Source organism: Armigeres subalbatus, chromosome 3 (assembly GCF_024139115.2).
Source record: "Armigeres subalbatus isolate Guangzhou_Male chromosome 3, GZ_Asu_2, whole genome shotgun sequence".
In the NCBI taxonomy this organism is placed as follows: Eukaryota; Metazoa; Arthropoda; class Insecta; order Diptera; family Culicidae; genus Armigeres; species Armigeres subalbatus.
In genome coordinates, this window is record NC_085141.1 from 61,870,389 (window position 1) to 61,891,125 (window position 20,737).

At 36.4% G+C, this 20,737-nt stretch overlaps 1 protein-coding gene across 1 annotated transcript in view; it reads left to right on the plus strand.

Annotated features, from left to right (window-relative positions):
• Positions 1-20,737, plus strand: part of LOC134219247 (histone-lysine N-methyltransferase, H3 lysine-79 specific) — a 442,335-nt gene that overhangs the window by 66,096 nt on the left and 355,502 nt on the right. The gene's annotated exons all lie outside the window — the stretch shown is intronic.

The window sequence follows — 20,737 nt, forward strand, 5'->3', positions numbered from 1 at the left end:
CCATGCATCGACCATCTGATCCAAATATGATACATTTGCTTTCGTCAGAAAACAAGACTTGATACCAAAAGTAATCCTCCTTAAGCGAAATTTCTTTTACGCTTCTCACCCACTATAGTCATACTTTTTACAAGTATTTCTGATTGTATTGATACATATCATAATACCTTTTCTCTACAACTCAATTGACAACTTAGGTGCACTCGTTTTCGGGGTTTTCTTGATTTCCCCCACAATAAATCGATCATCAAGATCAGTAAACGCTCGCGTGGTCATCCGTTCCATTATTGTTTGTTTTGCATGGTTTTTGTGGTGCAATCATCGATTGAACGGTGTGTCAGAGTTCACCCATAGTTCTTACAATCTTGTAAACCGACTTGCACTGATTATGTAGGCAAGGGATAAGTTCTCTTACATCAGGACTCGTCTCTTTACCTTTCCGACACATGGTGCCTTTATCTTTTCACACTTAACTCAATCAAAACAATATTATCAATTCAGTAGAAAACCGAATTAGCCGCCAGCGAAGTTGGATTTTTCTCACAATCCATACGTTAAATCTAATTTCGAACAGCGCACCACTTCCGAAGTTAGGTTTAGCGTACGTATAGTGAGAAAAATCCAACTTCGCTAATCGCCCATTTCGGGTTTCTACTGAATTGATAATAACACTGATTGATTTGTCGTTTAGTGTTGAGTAAATTGATGCTACACAGGAAAAATAAACTATTCCTAAAAAAAAGTTTAAATAACTTGTTCTCACCATAGTTCCAAGTGAGTAAAAATTATATAAATCTGAGTTGGTGAAACCTACCATTTTAAATTCAATACGGGAGTAAAGGTAAAGTACCAACGGGATTTTTTTTAAAAATTTTACTCCATTTCGAATTCTTCCATGCAAGGGCGGATTTGAGTGAAAGGAACAATAAAGTAAGTTAATTTGCGGTTCCGTGTAGACATCACCGTGTCACTACGATAGGCACCATAGATTCCATATAGACGAGCTGAGGCGAAGGCGAGAGTAGCAAAACGAGCATGACGTCACGGTTGCAATCCAAGCAACAGAGTGTGTGACGTCAAATTCGAGTGATACACTGTGAAAATACGGAAAAACACAAGAAAAGGCGGGCAAACAAAACTGCTGACGGGCAAACAAAACAGCAGAACTTCTTCCGAGGAAGCGGTTGCATTCATCATCGACTTATTTTAGGCATATGGCCACTTCCATAAAAGGAATTTCAATTCCCGTTGCTTGATGCCGGACAAACGCCTTCTTTTAAAGAAGGAATCAAATCCATCATTGTCTCAATACGGGTAAACGCCAACTTCCAAATAAAGAATCACATCCACCATTACTTTATTCTGGGCAAATTCTACTTTTGAATTAGTCACATCGCCATTGCCTTTATAACCATTACCTTAACCCAGGCAAGCGCCTACTTTTAAAGAAGAGTCATATCTACTATTGTCGAATTTCGGGCAAACGCTCACCTTCAAAACAGGGGTTAAATCCATCATTCGCTTATTCTGGTCAAGCTTACAAGCAAGCGCCTTTTTTAACTTTCTATCCGTTCTCAAAAAAACTTACGTTGTCTGTGCCTTGGGGTCATATTGACCCCAAATTGAAATTGCTATAACTTTTTCATTGTTTGGCCAATTTTAGATTTTGTGGACTGTTTCGAATGATAATTTAATCATCTTTAAGGACGTTATCTAAGATTGATCATAAGTAGGCGGGTACATCGAGGGGAGAGTTTTCGTGAAAAACGGTGCAAAAACAGTGATTTGTTGTGGTAGAGTCCACCAAAAGTTTTTTTTTGTATTCAAACTATTCCAGCGATGCAAATAATATAATGCGTTCACAGAATATGTTTCAGGTCATCCATAAAAAAACCCTGGAGAATGCAACATGGGTGCAGGTACGAGGGATCTCAAGCTAGGGCAATTATTCACACATGTAAGAATATTGCAGGCACCCTAGCGCCGCCTAATTGTAAATTCCTAATTATTTCATTCCGTTCATTCCAGATCAACTTTGCTGAAGACATAATTTTTATAAATGTCAAATTTGTGCGATAGGAATATTTACAATGTAGAACATTCCATATATCGAAATATCTTGAGTTAGTCTAAAATAATGATTTCATATATACGACCATCTAGTGGCCGAGTTCTAATCGAACCTTTTTGAAAATATGTAGTTCAGAATAAGTATGATTTTCAGATTTAAATAAAATAAGCATGAAACACTGTGTTGTGATGTGATGGGAACTCTTAATTATTAAAACTTTTATCCTTATATATACCCGCCCACCCATTATCAATCTTAGGTAGCGTCCTGAAAGATGATTAAATTATCTTTCGAAACAGTCGAAAACATCTGAAAATGATTTCCATTTGGGGTCAATATGACTCCAGATCACAGACAACGTAAACTTTTTGATAAAAGAACACTGTATTTAAAGCGAATTTTCACCTAGGGGACAGATCTCGACGAGTTTTATCAAACTACCAAAATAAGGAGAATCTATGGAAAAGGTTAAGACAAAAGGTTAAGAAAGCGTTCACATCGGCCATTTCCTTAATCCGGGCAAGCGCCTAATTTTAAATATGAGATCACATCCGCTATTGCCTTAGTCTGGGCAAAGGCCTACTTCTAAAAAAGAGATCCTATCTATCATTGCCTTACACCAAGAAAACGCCAAATTTTTAAGAAAGCATCACATCTACCATTGCCTCAGCCAGAACTGGCGCCTTCTTTTAAAGAAGGGATCACATCCATCATTGCCTTAACCCGAGTCAGCGCCTGCTTTAGAAAAAATGAATCACAACTAGCATTGCATTATTCCGACTGACCGCCTTATTTACAAAAAGAGATCACATTCGCCATTGCCTCAATCCTGGCAAACGCTTAGTTTTTAAGTAGGAGTCACATCCGCCATTGCCTCAATCCTGACAAACGCTCAGTTTTCAAGTAGGAATCACATCCGCCATTGCCTTAATCCAGGCAAGCGTCTTTTTTTAAAGAAAGGATCACATCCACTATTACCATGATTAATAAACATGGCTTTTCACTGGGCAAATATTGAATCCAATTATCATTGCTTTATACTCGGCTAATGCAAGTTTTCTACGCAATGATTATGTATTTTTAATATTATTATTGACCGGTGTTATGTTTACCATTTCGTTTTGCTAGCATTACTTAGTCAAGCAACTAATTTAGAGAACACCGAAAAGTTTATGTCAAAAGCCCGTTATGCCAAAGGTGGTAGGTCATTTGACATAAAGTCGTTTGGCATAACGCCTTTTGGCATAATGTCGTTTGGTATAATGTAAAGAATGTTCAATTTTTTTTATAATTATTGTCGTTTTTACGTCAAAGGAGAGATGTTGTGTTTTATGGCTCCACCCCGCTACCTCGAATGGTAGTACCCAGAATAGCATTACCCCGAAGACCACTAGCCCGAATGGGACACTACCCCAAAATCCATTACCCCGAAAACATTTCGAATCTGTATTATTTCATTATTATGTATAGATGAATCGCAAAATGACAATGTTTGCAAAAGATAAAAAAAATAGAATTACTTAGAGAAATGCATTAAAGATTCTGTTTAACCAGCAGTTTTGGTTTTTCGTCTAATTAACTTAAACTGACATTCTACCCCATCATAGCCTGGAAAATTACTATTCTATGAAATAGAGTAAGAGAGCATTCATTCAAAAGAACGCGTTTTCACGATATAAGGCAGACAGAAGAGATGATGCCTTCTTTAAATGGAAGCGTTTGCTCGGTATATAGCACACAGAGGAAATGATGCACTCTCTGAATGAACGCGTTTGTCCGGTATAAGGCAGACAGAAGATATGATGCCTTTTTTAAGTCAAAGCGACTTGATCACTCACTCAATCTTAGTCACTCACTTACTCTTACATATTCACTTACTCACTTACGCACTTTCCCTCATGCACTCCCTGTTACTCACTTTCTCACTTTTACTAGCTCACTTACTCTTACTCCCTCACTCGCTCTTGCTCACTGGCTCATTCATACCACTCACTCACTTTTACTCGCTCACTCGCTCTTACTTGCTCATTATCGTCTTTCAAAACTGAATTGTTTGTTTAAATTAAGTTGCAGATATGTTGAGTGTATCTTCATGTTTGATTTAGCATCGTTCAACGTTTTGACAACTCACAATTTATCCCGGTCATGATGCAATCAAGTAACAGGAAACTCGAGTACAAAACTTCATAATCATATGGTTTTTATGGTGAGTCAACATGCAGTTTCTTCGAAGTGTTGAATGGTGCTGTGGTAGAGTGAAGGATTATCAACCACAAGATCCATAAATCGAATCCAGTTTTAAATTTTTATTTTATTTTTTTTCCGCTGTAGAATTTTGCAACATTATTGCATTTTTACTGCAATCGAAGGATGTTTTCGTAGGCTCCACCTCTTGCGCTTTTTGGATTGCAAGAGAGTTAAATTTCATGGAACATATGCAAAGATTGTTTCTTTCCGAATAGTTGCAACACAGTGAAATGTTCAGTAGTGAAACAAGTTGTGCTGCTTGGGCAACCACTCGTCGATTCCAAGACCACACTTCATCTATAATCCGTTGTTTTCACTACAGCGACCAAGAAAAAACTTCAATCTTGGTGTCTTGTAGCCATGCTGACGTTGACCGCAGATGCCTCCGACTCTCTGCATTGTGCATAATGCATAATCTGCCCCTGGAACGGGATCGTAAAGAGTAAGAATACTTAGCCCTAAACTGCATTGAAACAGTACCAGGCGAAGGACAAACTGTTGTTCATTCATGTGAACAATGAATTAACTTTTATTACTCGAGGTAAACCGGTCTAGGGCCGAAAACCTCGTAATAATAGTCGACAATAATAGTAATAAACTTTTATTGAGTATTTTTTTTTTCATTGATGTGATGTATAAACTTGAAGTAATGACTAATTCGGAGTACTGGCTCATTCGGGGTAGTGTCCCATTAGGGGTAATGGCGTTCGGGGTAATGGCATTATGGGTAATGGAATTATGGATAGTGTCGTAGAGTCGTGTTTTATATCTGCCTTTTCCACTTACCATCTTTTTTGTCCGTCAGAAGACAAGGGAGTTTAGGATTCCATCTTTCGGGTATTTGCTCGCTTTAAGGCACGGAAAGGTATGATCCCTTCTTTCAATTGATTTTAGGCAACTGAAGACATGATCTCTTCTTTCAACGGGTCCATTTTCCCGGCAGAAGGCAGAAGAGGATATGACTCCTTCTTTAGATTTAGCCATTTGCTCGGTTTAAAGCAAGGGGAGATATGATCTCTTCTTGAAAAGATGCATTGTGTGCGTCTTTATTATTGTGATTTTTTATTATTTATAAGTTCATCATGTTAGAGAGATGCATTTGCCCGGCAGAAGGCTAACGAGGATATGACTCATTCTTTCAATACAGGCATTTCCCCCTGTTCAAGGCAAGGGAATATATGATCCCTTCTTTCAAGGAATGCATTTGGCTAGAGAGAATATGACTCCTTCTTTCAATTCAGGCATTTGCTTTGTTTAAGGCAAGGGGAGATATGATCTCTTCTTGAGGAATGCATTTGCCCGGTAGAAGGCAAAAGAGGATATGATTCCTTCTTTTAATTCAGGCATTTGCTTAGTAAAAGGAAAGAGAAGAGTGCATTTGCCCGACTGGTGGTAAGCTAGGATATGAAGCATATGATAAGATCGACAAATAGAAGTAATGTCTTCATGTATGAGCGAATGAGATTCCTTTTAGCCAGAGGTGAGCCAGCCTAGGGCTGCAAGCCTCTTTAATAAAGAAATAAAAAAAAAAAGATTCCTTTTCAAAGAATATTTTTCAGAATGCTTGAGCGAACAGGATTTCTTTGACTGATAAAATCGGGGTCTCTAATATCATTACGAGCAATGGCGAAGAACTGCCAATCCGGAGATGACGAGCTCGATTTTCGGTCCTGTTTAGGAGGTTTTCGGGTTGGAAACTTTTCCGACACCCTGGGCATAGTGTATCATTTGTACTTGCCACACAAGATATACATCAATGCAATGCAAAGGCTTAGAAATGCCTTTTAATTACTGAGGAAATGCTTATAGAAAACTAAGTTGAAGTTCCAGTTGAAATGAAGAGCCATTGAAGTAGTAGAAGCTGAATGGTTGAATGTTATTCATCAATCGCAAAGCTTTAATAACAAATTATGCCAAATGACCATTGTGCCAAACGACTTTATGCCAAACGACAATATGCCGAACAACATTATGCCAAACGGGGTACAATCCTGCCAAATGACCATCACTTTTGACGCTGTTCAAAATTATGCTAAATGACCGCTATGCCAATTGGCCTATATGTCAAATGATTTTATACCAAATGACCCGCTCCCGAATATAACTATTATAGACTATAAAACGATAAACAGCACACTGAAGATGTCCACAAGTGGTGGATGAAATACGTATCTGTGTAGATACCAAAAACGAATTAGTGGAAGTAAAAGGAAGACAAATTTTTCAAAACCGTGTAACATTTTCCCCTAAGAAGCTCGCAAATAATTATTAATTATTATAGACTAAAATAAAAACTCCCCAAAAAAATTAGAAATTTTCCCTAGAAAAAAAAAAAAATAAAATAAAAATTATTGAATATAAAATTTCCACAAATCTTCTCCTTACTAATTCAAAAGCACGTATGTGATTTTTGTAAACAAAGATTCAAACGTCGATTTGATCAATCTGATGGCACTACTACCCAAACCAACACCATCAACATGTAGGCAAGGGCTTCCCCTACCTGCCTGTGGTGATGGTTTGCGTGGAAGTACTATCAGATTGGTCAAATCGACGTCTGAATCTTTGTTTACAAAATTACATAGGTCCTTTTGAATAAGTATTTGAGAAACAATACAAAATTTTCATAAACAATTGAAAAATATCTATAAAACAAAAATAAACCATCAGTTTTAAAAGCAAAAATTCCAATTATAAAAGAAGAATTTTCCATAAAGAATGGAAATGTGTGGAAATTTTTTATTCATCTATTGCTCATACCCTGATTGGAAAATTTCCTAATTCTCCATGGAATTATATTCGACTATTATATTCGAGTTTTACGAGAAAACTTTTCAAATAGACGAACACTTTCTGAGCGAGCAAAAATACGGAAATTTAGATATTTCCTCCTGGACAACAACATCGGTGTTGATCTTAATCTGTGGATTAAAAAAAATACATAAACAAAGTTCAAAAAATACGAGATAGTCAAAAAAATACTGGACAACAATAGGAATTCGGATTTCTATCTGTTTTTGAATAATAATTATGAAATTTAAAGTTAAAAGGAAATTTGATGATTCCGCTTCTCTTACGCATTAATTTTTTATTTTAGTGAAAAATATGCAGTTAGACGGCTACTTTGTGGACCCACGGTGTCACCCATGTGATTGCATTGCATTAATTTTTTTGTATGTATTGTCAAAATCGAATGGTTTTGTTGCTAAAATAGAATGGAGTCTGTTTTGGAAAGATATCATACTTGCTACTTGCTATTACACACATACAGCCATCACTTTAATTTGTCGATCTGATTCGATTGGAAAATTACATAATGGGTCACCGGACCTTCTATCCCAAATTCGGTTTTTGTGTGTTCCTACAGCCTTTACGCAAATATAACCTATTACCAATATAGTTCACTCTGGCTGATTTGAAGAGACAACACAGTAGCGCCGCGGTGTCACAAAAGGCAAGCAGTGTAGTGAAGAGACATTCCGAGGGATGCTTAAACGTATAATTCAATATGCAATATAACATTTCGAAATATTATGCTAGAAATCATCCCATGACCCCAATTTGAGTTTAAAAATAAAATTTTGAAAAATGTAATTTTAAATATTCAAAAATTGTTAAATTAGTGTATTTTTTGCAATTAACGCACCCCTTGGTTATCGTTTTCAGGCGTTAGCAGGGATGCCAGATGATATTTTCAAATGTTTTCACAGTTGTTTAGAAATGTCTTCAAATGTCTTCAATATTAAAATGTTAAAATTATGATTATCAGCGAGAAATTTCAAAATCAATTGTAAATTCAATTAAGTCCTTATTTTATTGATGTGGAATAATGTTTATTTTTTAACATTTAAATTGTTAGAATTTTAAAGAATATTTTTTAAAGATAATTTATATATTTTTTAAATATTTATATTTAATTTAAAATTTTCACGAGATAGTGTATAACGAGCTTCCCTGGATTTTTATTCAGTCTGGTTAAAATTCCACCGGATTTTTCAACTGAATTTCCAAATGAAATTCTTCCAAATTTATTTTTAAAGAATACCCTGTAGGCAATCAAAATTTACCGTGAGATTTTTTGGAGGAACTTCCGGATAAATTTCTGAGCAACTTCTGGATAAATCCTTGATGGAACTTCTTATTACTTTAACTAATTTCTTCTGGATGGAGCTTCTAATTACTTCTAAGACTTCTGACGAAATTTCCCGACGAATTCCTGTTGTAACTTCCAAAGAATTTATTGAAGGAACCTCCGGAGGAATTGCTGGAGGATTTTCAGGAGGAATTATTGGAGAAACTTCCTACCTAGACTTCCTTACTAGAAAGCTCCTACAGGAATTCCTTCTTGTTAAGAAATTTCTAAACAAACTTCTCGAGGACTTCTTGAAAGTAGTTCTGAATGAATTCATGGAGAATCTTCTTGAGATATTGCTGCAGAAATTTCCGAAAGAAATCCTGAAGGAAATACCAGAGAAATTCCATAGTATACTTCCGGAGGCATTCTTAGATAATCTTTCTGCAACATTCTTGGAGAATCTTCCAGAGGAATTCCTGGAGAAACTTCCGGAGTTATCCCTGTAGGAGCTTCCGCGGGAATTCCTGGGGGAACTTTCGGAAGAATTTCTGGACGAACTTCAGGAGGAATTCCTGAAAGAACTGCTGGAAAAATTCGTGAAGGAACTACTGGAGAAATTCTGGAGGATCTTCCGAAGGAATTCTTGGATATACTTTCGCTGGAATTCTTAGACGATCTTACGGAGGAGCTCTTAGAGAAAATTCCAAAGGAATTTCTGGAGGATTTTTTGGAGAAATCCCTGAAATTTCCGAACAAATTCATTGAGGAATTTCAGAAAGAATACCAGAACGATTTTTTAGGAGAAATTCATAAAATAATTCTCAAAAAAAAATACCAAAGGAATTCAAGTAAGAATTTAACAAAAGTGTGTAACAAGTTTCCTTGGGTTTTTTAAGAACATTTTCTTGTAGTAATTTACCATGGAGTTCTGAGAAATATCCATTTAACACCAAAACAATTTCAATTTCTTGTCGACATTTTTTCTATGGAAATTAATTGGACAAATTTCTTGTGGAAATTAAAAGGGATTTTTTGTGGGAGTTCAGTAGAAATTGAGAAGAATTTTCCGCTTAATATTTGGAGGATTTCATTTATTTCTTTTTACGGACATTATTATAAATTTCCTCGATAATTTTATCTGAATTTTCAATTTCACCCTCTTAAATTTAATCATCATTAATGACTACCTTACCAAGACAGTCACCTGTGCCTGTCTGGGTAAGAGTAGTCACCATGCTACTACCCAAGCCGTTCCTGGGTGGACGTTAGGCAGAATAACAGCGATTTCAACAATGCTGTTCTCACAACTGGCCCTCTACTAAAATTTCAATTTCTGTTCACTTCATACTCGTCGCTAGCTTGTGACACCTATCCATACTGTTCTTCATTGTTGCGCTCCCTCTTACTTTGAGCTTTAGATGTTGTACTCCCCGATAGATGCCAACAAATCAATAATGATTGAGTCATGTACGGTGATCAAAAACTTTCCCAATTCTCTTAAATTTAGACAAGAAGTTCTTCATCGTAAATTCTTCTTATTTTACACGAAAAAATCTATAAAATTTTCACTGAAAATTCTTCTAAAAATCCACGGGAAATTCAAAGAGTTTCTTGAAGGATATTTAGAGGAATGTTGAATGATGGAATGTAAATGCCGAAAAGATCAGATGAATTCAGAAGGAATTGAGAAAAAAAAATCTGGTTGTAGCTCAACGGTTGCATTTGCCGCATATTAGATCGGCCATTGCGTTCCGATGTAATGATCGAAATACCTTTTCACAGACACGTCAAAAACGATGCCACCGCCAAGGAAAATAAACAAATGCTGCCATCGAGAATTTTTTAACCAGCACACAGCTCAAAGTGAAGTGCGTACACAGAAAAAATAAAAACTGTTCTTTCAAAATTTATGCACTTTCAATCGAAAAAGTTAGAAAATTTCTTTAAAATAAAAGTCAAATTTGCTTGGCCGAAAGTTATACGTTTCATTCAAAAGTATTTTCCATCTTTTCTGAGTGTAACTTTAAAAATCATCTTTTCAAGTATAAAATTATTAAAATATCAATATGTATACAACAAGTGGACTGACTGACAGTAGCGAAGTCATCAAAAGAAAACAAATCACAGTCATTCCTTTATCCCAAGTTTTTTGCAGCAGTTATGTTCGGTGCTGCCTCGACGTTAAATAATTTTCGCAGATTTTGGCATGAACCTTCTTTATTTTTTCTGCAGGAAATAATCGAGCTTCACATGGAACAGGAAGGTAGGTCATAATTTTACACTTATGAGCAAGAAAATGTACACTACCAGTGTGCCGCCCTGATACAATTGCCCAGAGCAAACCACCCAACTCATACACCGAGACTCACATCAATGGCGTGAAACTAGTTCTGGTTGAAATTCCAATGTTGGAGTGCACATAATGTTGAATATCTGATTTTCTATTTTTTTTTACAGACAAATTACTTGTATTGGCATTCTCAACTGGCAGGAATACTACGGCGCAATGTATAGATCGCCTAGATGTTTACGATGCGCACCACAAGTGGATGGATTATTTTCATAGTTTTGAACCAAGTTGCTTGCTGGTCGGATGCTGAACATAACATCCTATCAACTTTGTGTTTATGATTAAACACCGATTGAATATAATATGAAATAAAAAAAAACTCATACTAATTCTTTTACTATGAATTCAAAAACAAAACATGGAGGGTAAAATTTGGGAGATTTTGTTTTGAGTAAGCAGCTGTCGTTTTAGAATAAAAATATTCCACTTTCATTTTAGGTAATTTAGTTTCAACTTTCTTTTGAAAGTTGAAACTTTTAATTTCAGAGCGGTATGCAACTTTTGTACAACTGGTGTAAAAAAGTTTGCGTACTTTTGTTACAAACATTTGCAACTCTCTACCAAAAAGAACCAACGAAACTTTTTATTTTAACTCTGTGTATGAGGTCTAAAATGCGTTGCAGTTATCAACCGGCTAGTGTGAATGTATTTTTATGTTTGAGATTCTAAGCCCGAGACTAAGACTATTATAACTTTTGTAATATTTATATAGTTAGTCTATAGAGGTCGCAAAATTTATTAGTAAGCAATAAAATTGTATTTTCTATTCACTGGCTTATTTATTGTCTTCAAGTTTCTTCTAATAAGTATATAAGGCTTCAAATATTTTGGAAAGTCTTCAAAATGTCTTCACAAAATAAATGTCTTCACAGAGATTCAAATGTCTTCAAATTGTTGTGCGTTAGTTATCTTTTGTGACGCAAGATGATGTGAATGTGCTGTCTCTTGCCTAATATATGGGAACTTACGAAGTGGACTATATTGTTTATATACTATATTTGGTTTACGTAACTTGGTGTTTCCTTTCTCGTACAATAAAATTAATTTTAATGCGTCAATGCTTTATGCGAAAAAATCAAAAACGCTTCATTTACCTATCGCCTACTAATGAACGAAATCTGCTCACGTTGTATCGTTTGATGAGCTTAAATAGCTAGGAAGAAATGCCAATATTAAGCAATAAAATCGTCGATTCAATTGCCAAAAATTCCTTCAAGACACGAGCTGCTGCATAGCTTTTCCACAGCCGCAGAGGCAAACCACTTTCATCTCCCGCGGCGTTTAAATTGCACAACTCCGTCTCGTTTGGCTCCCAAATTTGGCGCGATCGATAATTTCTCCTCCGGAGGCTTTCCAAGCCCAGCCATACTGGCCACACTCAGGGTACGTTTGTGTGTGGAATGTAAGCCAATACAACATAATTATCGATCAGTATTTTGTTGAACGATCGTTTGAAATGAACCGATCACATTAATGATCGGATTGTAAATAGATTTCAATTTCGTTTGGTCATGCTCAACGAAGTTATATTGGTATAGAGCATTGCGCAACTGATCGGTGCCCATCGGAATTGGAAATATTTATTTACCAACCACTTCGTAATGGCCGTATCCGTTGAAGCAATGGTTATTTGTTGACACAAAAACACACTTTGGGCAGAGTAAATTGTCATTTGTTTTGGTCAAATGATGTCATTCGTTTTGCCCTGCTTGATTTAGTTGGGATGAACAATTTCAATAACCCCGTTGGCTGTTCCAAAACTAGTGTCGTTGGCTATTATCGTACTGGAAGTGCTACGCCAAGGCAAAGCAAACAAGACAACGTTTTTGTATTCAAAATTGAATGCGGGAAATGTTATACAATGAAACCCTTACTAACACCATCTCCGGGTTGTCTGATACATATCTGCGAATTGAAGAAGAACCTATAATAAATTATTTTCTTTTCACTTCATTCAGAAACTACTCAACAAATTGTATTTGCTCTACCAACTGTTCATACTCAACTCATGCTCGTGAAACAATATATGTACCTACTCGTTCGCCGATGGCAAATACTTTACGCAATGAGCACTTAAACTTCTTCCGAAAACATAACAAATTAGCATAAAAACCTTGAATTGTAATGCGAGCAGCCTTGCCTAGATTGAGGAAACAACACCACTGGAAATTTAATCACCCCACACAGACAGCTTCCCACTGCTTGACTCTGTTAGGTTTGGGAAAGTGAAGATGAAGAGCAAACCAATTAGGTTATAAATTTATTTGGCACGAACTTTTATTTCTATTTCATTTGTTCCGCCCGAAGGTTAGGCAGAAATTACATTTCAAAGCTAGTTTGAGTTCGATAACCTTCTGTTTAGTATCTAGATCAAAATCCTCAACAACCATGGCAATAACGATAGCGCAAAAAGAGTGGCCTACGGCCAATACTCATAAATCTCGGTAAATTGCGCTCCCCCAGAATTTTTATGTCCACATTTCGCTCCAACCTACCATACGCATAATGGACCGCCGGCAGCCAATGTAGGGGTGACTTGACCGACATTTCTCCTTTATGGTTTGACTGAAAATAAAATCCACCATTTCCTAGTTCGTCTATCCGGTTGATTCTATCGGAAAATTCGCCAATGGTGCTGTTTGCGTTGTAGTGATGACAACAAGGACCAGATTGAATTATCCGTTTGTTAAAAATAAGTAGCTACTTTCAATTCACAACATCCGGAGGGGTGTGCTAAAGAGGATGCCGAACAGATGGAAAACAAAATTTCTTCGGAAATCAGAAGATGGAATCGAGCGAAACAGGAGGAGCGTTGGTTCATCGAGCAGGGAAATTGCACGTTTTTCTCAGCACAGCAACATCCTAGAAGCTGGTACGATGGCAAGCACCGCTCAGGTACCTAGTTAGAGGGCCAATCATGGTGGTAAAAATACGTTCGCCTATCCTATGTCGCCTGTGGGCGTAAATTGATTACATCGTTCATTTTCAAACCGGGAGAGTGAGTTTCCGATTATTAGGTAAAAGGTGACGTATTTATTATACATTGTACGGGAAATGTCGTGTGTTAGAAATGAAGCAAAAATCACGAGGAAAGTGCCACCCTCTTTTCTTCGCATCTCCTTTCATCTCATTAAAACGTTGTTTCTAACAACGCAGATCTTTTCACAAGACAGTTTTTCAAACTTCATGAACTAGATTTTGCTACGTTTTTTCAGACCGGAACGTCTAAATTAAATATACACTTAGAGATGAGCCAGCCGAGGGCTGCAAATATCTTTAATAAAGACAAAAGAAAATGCAAATTAATGATGGAACCATTTTTATCTGGCTTTTTTCCCGACATTCTAGCTGCATGCCTAGCCCACCGCAGTCGTTCGATTTTTGCGGTGTGAACAATAATGGAAGGTTCTCCCTACAGCTGATGCAACTTGTGGTTCAATCGTTTCCTCCATGTATTGTCTTCCATCTGTTATCCACCATAAATGTTTTCTTTCACCTAATCACCAGAGCAGTTTTCTTTCGAAAACCCAAGTGTGCGAGGGTCCTCAACAAGCATTGTCCAGGTGTCGTGTTCATAGTGGACTATCAGTCTAATGGGCATTTTGTAGATAGTCAGTTTTGTATGGTGACGATTTCCTGTCGTGATGTGTCTATGATTTTCACTGCTAGTTTAGTTTCCGACGGTATCCAGTTAGCCTAAGTACACGTATTCTTCAACCACCTCAATTTCATCACCACCGATACAAACTCATGGTGGATGGCTAACGGTGTCCTCTCTTGAGCCTCTTCCTATCATGTACTTTGTTTTCAATGTGTTGATGACTAGTCCGTTCCACTTAGCTTTTCTCTTAAGTCTGTAGAAGGTTTCCTCCTGCTTCGCAAAGTACGTACCATAATGTCAATGTTAACGACGATGTCAGGTAGCTGAACGGACTTCGTGGAAATCGTGCTACTCGTGTCGATCCCTGTCTTTTGTATTATCCCCTCCAAAGCGATGTTAAATAATAAGCACGAAAGACCATCATCTTTGTCATGACTGTGCGCGTTCTGCAGGGACTCGGGCCGCTTGGAAACACGAGCCACGCACATCACTTTTCGACAATATCTGTCGTCTGCTGAACACCTGTCCAAAACCTAACTATTGAAAGTTTCCCGGTTAGTCAAAGGCAGTGAAACAGTACTAGCCGTTGAGAGTAGCCTCACACCTCGGGAACTCGATCCGCGGATTTTTTCCTCATGTATTTTTACGTATGTGATGTTTTCGTGAACATCACGGAACGGAACATCAAAGTCCCGGCCCCATTTAAAATGCACGAGAAACAAAATCCGGAGGAAAAATTTCCCGAGGTGTAAGGTACCCAGTACTGTATCCAGTTTTCCGCGAGGGTAATGGTTATCAGCTTACCAGAAAGAAGTTTCTGATTTGATGTTAGGAGTCAACTGCACCATTGCCTGAGCATTCTGATCAATATGGTATATAAAAAGGTGCTGATGAGGTGAATTCAAGCCTTCTTATATACCATATTGATCAAAATGCTCGGAACGATGGGTGCAGTTGACCTCCACAAATGTCAAATCAGAGACTAGCCCGTAGGCCATTACCGCTCGCGGAAAACTGGATAAAGCAAATATTCAATGAGGCATTCCACGGGGGCATGTCAGTCGATCCTGAGCGACCATTTCGAAAATATTTGAAACTCTGCACAGTTTTTCAATTTCATCTAAATCGTCATTTTTCGATATCAAATCTTCATATTGAGTCACGACTAACTTTTCAAAAGGGTGTATGTGAAAATGGTTCAAAAATATTTAAAAAGCTGCACAGCAAAAACGGAATGTTCGATTGTTATGATTTTTTCAGCAAAGTTAGACAACTAAATGGTGATTCTTAAGAAAATGTGCACAGTAAAAAAAATTTTTTGCCTTTAAAAATATCATTTTGTCACAAAAACTCAAATATCTCAAAACCCTATCTTTTTCGAACGTAATTTTTTTAGGGAAAACGGTCCATTATATTAGCTATCTACCATAAAAATTTGGTGATGGTAAACTAATAAACAAAAAGTTATGACATTTCAAACATTTCACAATTTTCACATTTAGTAAAAAAATTTTTTTCTGTGTGTTATTTCGAGAATTGCAGTTTGATGCAGATTTTATTGTTAAGGGACGTGATTTAAACAAGTTGTTTTCATGATATTTTGATTTAATTATTCATAGCATCTATAAGAAACTTAGACACGATCCAGTGTTGTGATCAAAAGTATTGATAGTGTCATAATTTTCATTGCACGTGACTGGCGAAAAATTCTTTTAATAGTGTTGAAACCTGTTGATAATAACGTTGATAGAAACATATCAGAAATGTTATTTTTAAGACAAAAGCTGCAAAATCAAAGATTTATATACACGTGTACGTCTATAGTTTACTTGCAAAAAATATACCTCTTAGAGAATAGACTTTATGATCGGGAGGAAACGGGTATCTTCAATAACAACAAATGCATGATAGGTACATACCATGACAATGCTCACGAAAAAGCAAAAAAATTACTACTACTAAGGTTGTTAAAGATCTTATAGTAATTTTTTTCTTCAGTCAAGCAAATGACACCAAACTAGTCAGTAAAAACTTAAAAGTGATTTTGTTTATTGAAATATTACGAACAACATGAGAAAGCGGCTCTCAACTGTTGAAGGCCGTTTGATGGAAAAAAGTGTTCAAAAGAGTTACGAAATCTCACCGAAAGCACTATAGATAAACTGAAAGCGACTGGTTATGCTCCAATGTCCACATTGAATACAAATTTACGCATTTGCACGTCCTGCCGTCTAAACGTTGACAAAAGAGCAATCTGTATATCATCGGTTGAGCAGAGCGCAGGAAGTTCGAAAACGACAGCAACTGAGGAATTGCCAGATGTATCGACAACAACTGAGGAATTACCAGAAGTATTAAGTGCTGAGAGCCTTGCCACCGTACCATCAGCGAAATCTGTTTCAACAAATCAATCGGAAGATGAGTGTATCCAAAAGGTCAACATCGAACGCTTTAACGAGGGCATAGCTGGGATAAAAGTGACCTGATTAAATGGAGTAAGATGGACTACGTTTATTACCCGGAGAAAAATACCGTGAAATAAACGAAGCTGTACGAAGAAACCTCTTCAAATTAGGGACCTGATGATGTGGAAAATACAGACTACGATGAGGTAATTATAAATATGAAGGAAAGGTTCTCGAATGCAGCCACGACAAGGAAAGAAAAATTATTGATTTTGTCGATGCTGCTAAGTTCGTGGTCTATTCAGGATGCCATTGATGAGTTCAAAACCAATAGAAATACAGTAAAGAGGCAAAACAATTGAAGAATAACTGTCTTTCAACCAAAAATACTAGGTCTAGTACTGCATTAACAGATGAGACAAAAGAAATAGTAGTTCAATATTTTGAAGATGATGAAGTAAGTCGAGCTATGCCTGGTCAAAAAGATTATGTATCAGTAAAAAGATGGAAAGCGTCAAGCAATCCAAAACGATTAATGATGACGATTTTGAAAGAAGCGTACACACGCTTCAAGGAAATTCACGATAATATTAAAATAGGTTTTTCCTCATTTGCAAGCCTTCGGCCAAGGCAATGTAAGCTTCTTTCCAATTCAGGAACACATAATGTGTGTGTGTGCACAACCCATGAGAATATTAATCTTATTTTACATAGTTTGAAAAGAATCAATTTAACAAATGATATTAAAATGTTAACTGGTAGTCTTTTGTGTGAAAATACAACATCAAATTGCTATCTACGATCTTGTTCGGATTGTCCAGATTCTTCATCATTGGAAAATACTTTATTCGCTGAGTTTGAAGAAAAATATATTGATCAGTTATCATTTGAGCAATGGGTGACCACGGATAGGTGTGACATAGAAACTATTGTAAAACCTGTAGATGAGTTTGTGTCATATTTTTGCTTGAAATTAGAAAGTTTAATCCTCACGATTTCATTAAAACAGAACAATCCAGCATTCCAGCTTTTTAAAAATACGAAAAATACATTACAAAATGGTGAATTTTTAGTCATTTGTGATTTTTCTGAAAATTACAGCTTTGTATTGTAAGATGAAGTGCAGTCCCATCACTGAACGTACAACAAGCTACAATTCATCCATTCGTTATTTATTTTAATGGAAGTACGCAAATTGAACACTTAAGTTTTATTATAATTTCCGAAGATTTAAGACACGATTCAGTATCCGTAAACTTGTTCATTGAAAATGATTAACTTTTACGCGTTGATAAGCATAAAGAAGTCAAAAAGATATATTTCATGTCTGATGGAGCAGCGTCGCAGTACAAAAATCGTAAGAATTTTTCGAGCCAATGTCAATTTAAATCAATGTACGGAATTGATGCAGAATGGCATTTTTTTGCTACATCACATGGCAAAGGTCCTTGTGATGCTATTTGAGGAACAATAAAGCGCATGGCCACAAGAGCAAGTTTAGCCAAAGAACGTGAGCATCCAATTAAAACTGCGAAAGAACTTTTTGATTGGGCAAATCGTAGAAAAGAAAAAGATTTAACCAAATTATCATTTTGTTTTACTACTACTGAAGAGTACGAAATAAAGGCTTCAGAGCTCAGCGAGCAATTTAATAACGCGAAAACGATCCAAGGAACCCAAAATTTCACTGTTTCATTCCATTGTCGGAAAATAAAATTAAAGCAAAACTATACTCAAACTGTGCTGATAATAATTCAAAAGTGTTCGATATTTTAAAAAATTTGAATAAAATAAATAAAAAATAAGTATTAATAAACTGTTTTCATGATATCATAACCCATACCAAAATTCAAACCCAAAACTCTTAGAGTTTCTATAACAACATTGTGTAACTGCCACATTTAATTTAATACTTAGGATAATATTAATTCATTTTTATTTATTTATACATATAATATTTATACATATAATATACATAATATCGATGAATACATAAATATGGAATATCATACAAACAACTTGTTTAACTCACGCAAGGCCCTTAACAAAAAAATCAGCATCAAACTGCGATTCTTGAAAAAAAATACACGGAAATTTTTTTTTTGTTTACTATATGTGAAAATTGTGAAATGTTTGAAATGTCATAACTTTTTTGTTTATTAGTTTACCATCACCGTTTTCCCTAAAAAAAATTACGTTCGAAAAAAGATAGGGTTTTGAGATATTTGAGTTTTTGTGACAAAAATGATATTTTTAAAGGCAAAAATTTTTTTTTACTGTGCACATTTTCTTAAGAATCACCATTTAGTTGTCTAACTTTGCTGAAAAATCATAACAATCGAACATTCCGTTTTTGCTGTGCAGCTTTTTAAATATTTTTGAACCATTTTCACATACACCCTTTTGAAAAGTTAGTCGTGACTCAATATGAAGATTTGATATCGAAAATGACGATTTAGATGAAATTGAAAAACTGTGCAAAGTTTCAACTCAATAGAAAATCATGAATTAAAAATTTTCTTAAATTTTGATGCTGTTGCTTGGAATCGCTCCTTGGAAACCTGGGAGGGAGAAACAGATACGAAAAATGTGTTTTTGTCAAGCCGAGCCGAAATCTAGCTGTCAGTGTGAGCCGAAAACGAAACTCTCGGCAAGCAAATTTTTGAAGGCAATATAACAACAATAACACGCAAAGATGAATTTAGAAATGACGACAGTATATAATTAATTTGATGTGTAGTATCGAGAGCTCCCTCCCAGTTGGAAACCATTGAAGTAGGCCTAATGCAAATCTCAACTGACCGGCAAATAATTAGCAATCAAAGTAATCGGGCAATGCTTCGACAACCTTCAAATGACATAAAGTGTTCAAAGCGGCTCGCACATACCTACAGCCAGATAGCAGCCCACATTTGGCAATGCTGTTGGATTTTTCAGCATATTAATAAAAAATTGTAGAATAAAGCGAGAGCACCTGTGAAGAAATTGAGTCTGAACCCATCCCTTTAACCTGAAATCGTTGATTAATTTAATAGTCGTTCAAAGTCGTTAGATGTTTACAGTTTCTTTGCAGTTGAACTTTTCCATTAGCGTGCGCAAAACCTTTGCAATCTCAATCACGTAGTTATGCTTAAGATTCTTATTTCGGCTACTCATCACAATGTGTCGAGTCGAGGCGCACGCATAGAAAACTATGAATTTTGTACAAAACGAAATAGGATTTTCGTTATAGGTTTTATATCTGTCCTCCTTAGATTCGACCCCTATTTTGTAATTAACTCAAGCAAAGACATCCACAAAAATTCCTCGACTGAACCCCCAAATTGCGAATCCAGATTTATGAGCATGAGCATGATGACCATGCATTTCGTAGTTGCTACTCCGTGATTGACAAGACTATGGTGGAAGGAGCACTTTGAAGATTTGTTGAACGGAGCACATCTTGCAGACTTACCTACTATCTGTTCATTGATTTCAAAGCAGCGTAGGATTCAGTGAAAAGAAATAAGCTGTGGCAGAACATGGTTTTCCGGCGAAACTGATTAGACTGATACGTGCAACGCTGGATGGCTCGAAATCAAGTATTCGGATTGTAGACGAAGTGTCAACCTCGTTTGTGACCTTTGACGGATTGAAGCAGGGTGATGCACTTTCAAATTTATTGTTCAACATTGTACTCGAAGGCGCTATTAGGAGATCTGACGTGCAGAGGAATGGCAAGATCATCACACTGTCGCATATGCTCCTGGGCTTTGCGGACGACATCGACCTCATTGGAATCGATCGCAGAGCAGTAGTGGAGGCTTTTGTCCCACTGAAGAGGGAGACGGCGAGGATAGGCTTAGCCATTAACTCTAAGAAGACAAAGTACATAATGGCAGGTAGAGATAGAGGAAGACCTAGTGGTGTTGGTGTTGAGGTAGTGCTTGATGGGGATGTGTTGTGAAGTAGTTGAAGAATTTGTTTATCTTGGTACGCTTGTGACATG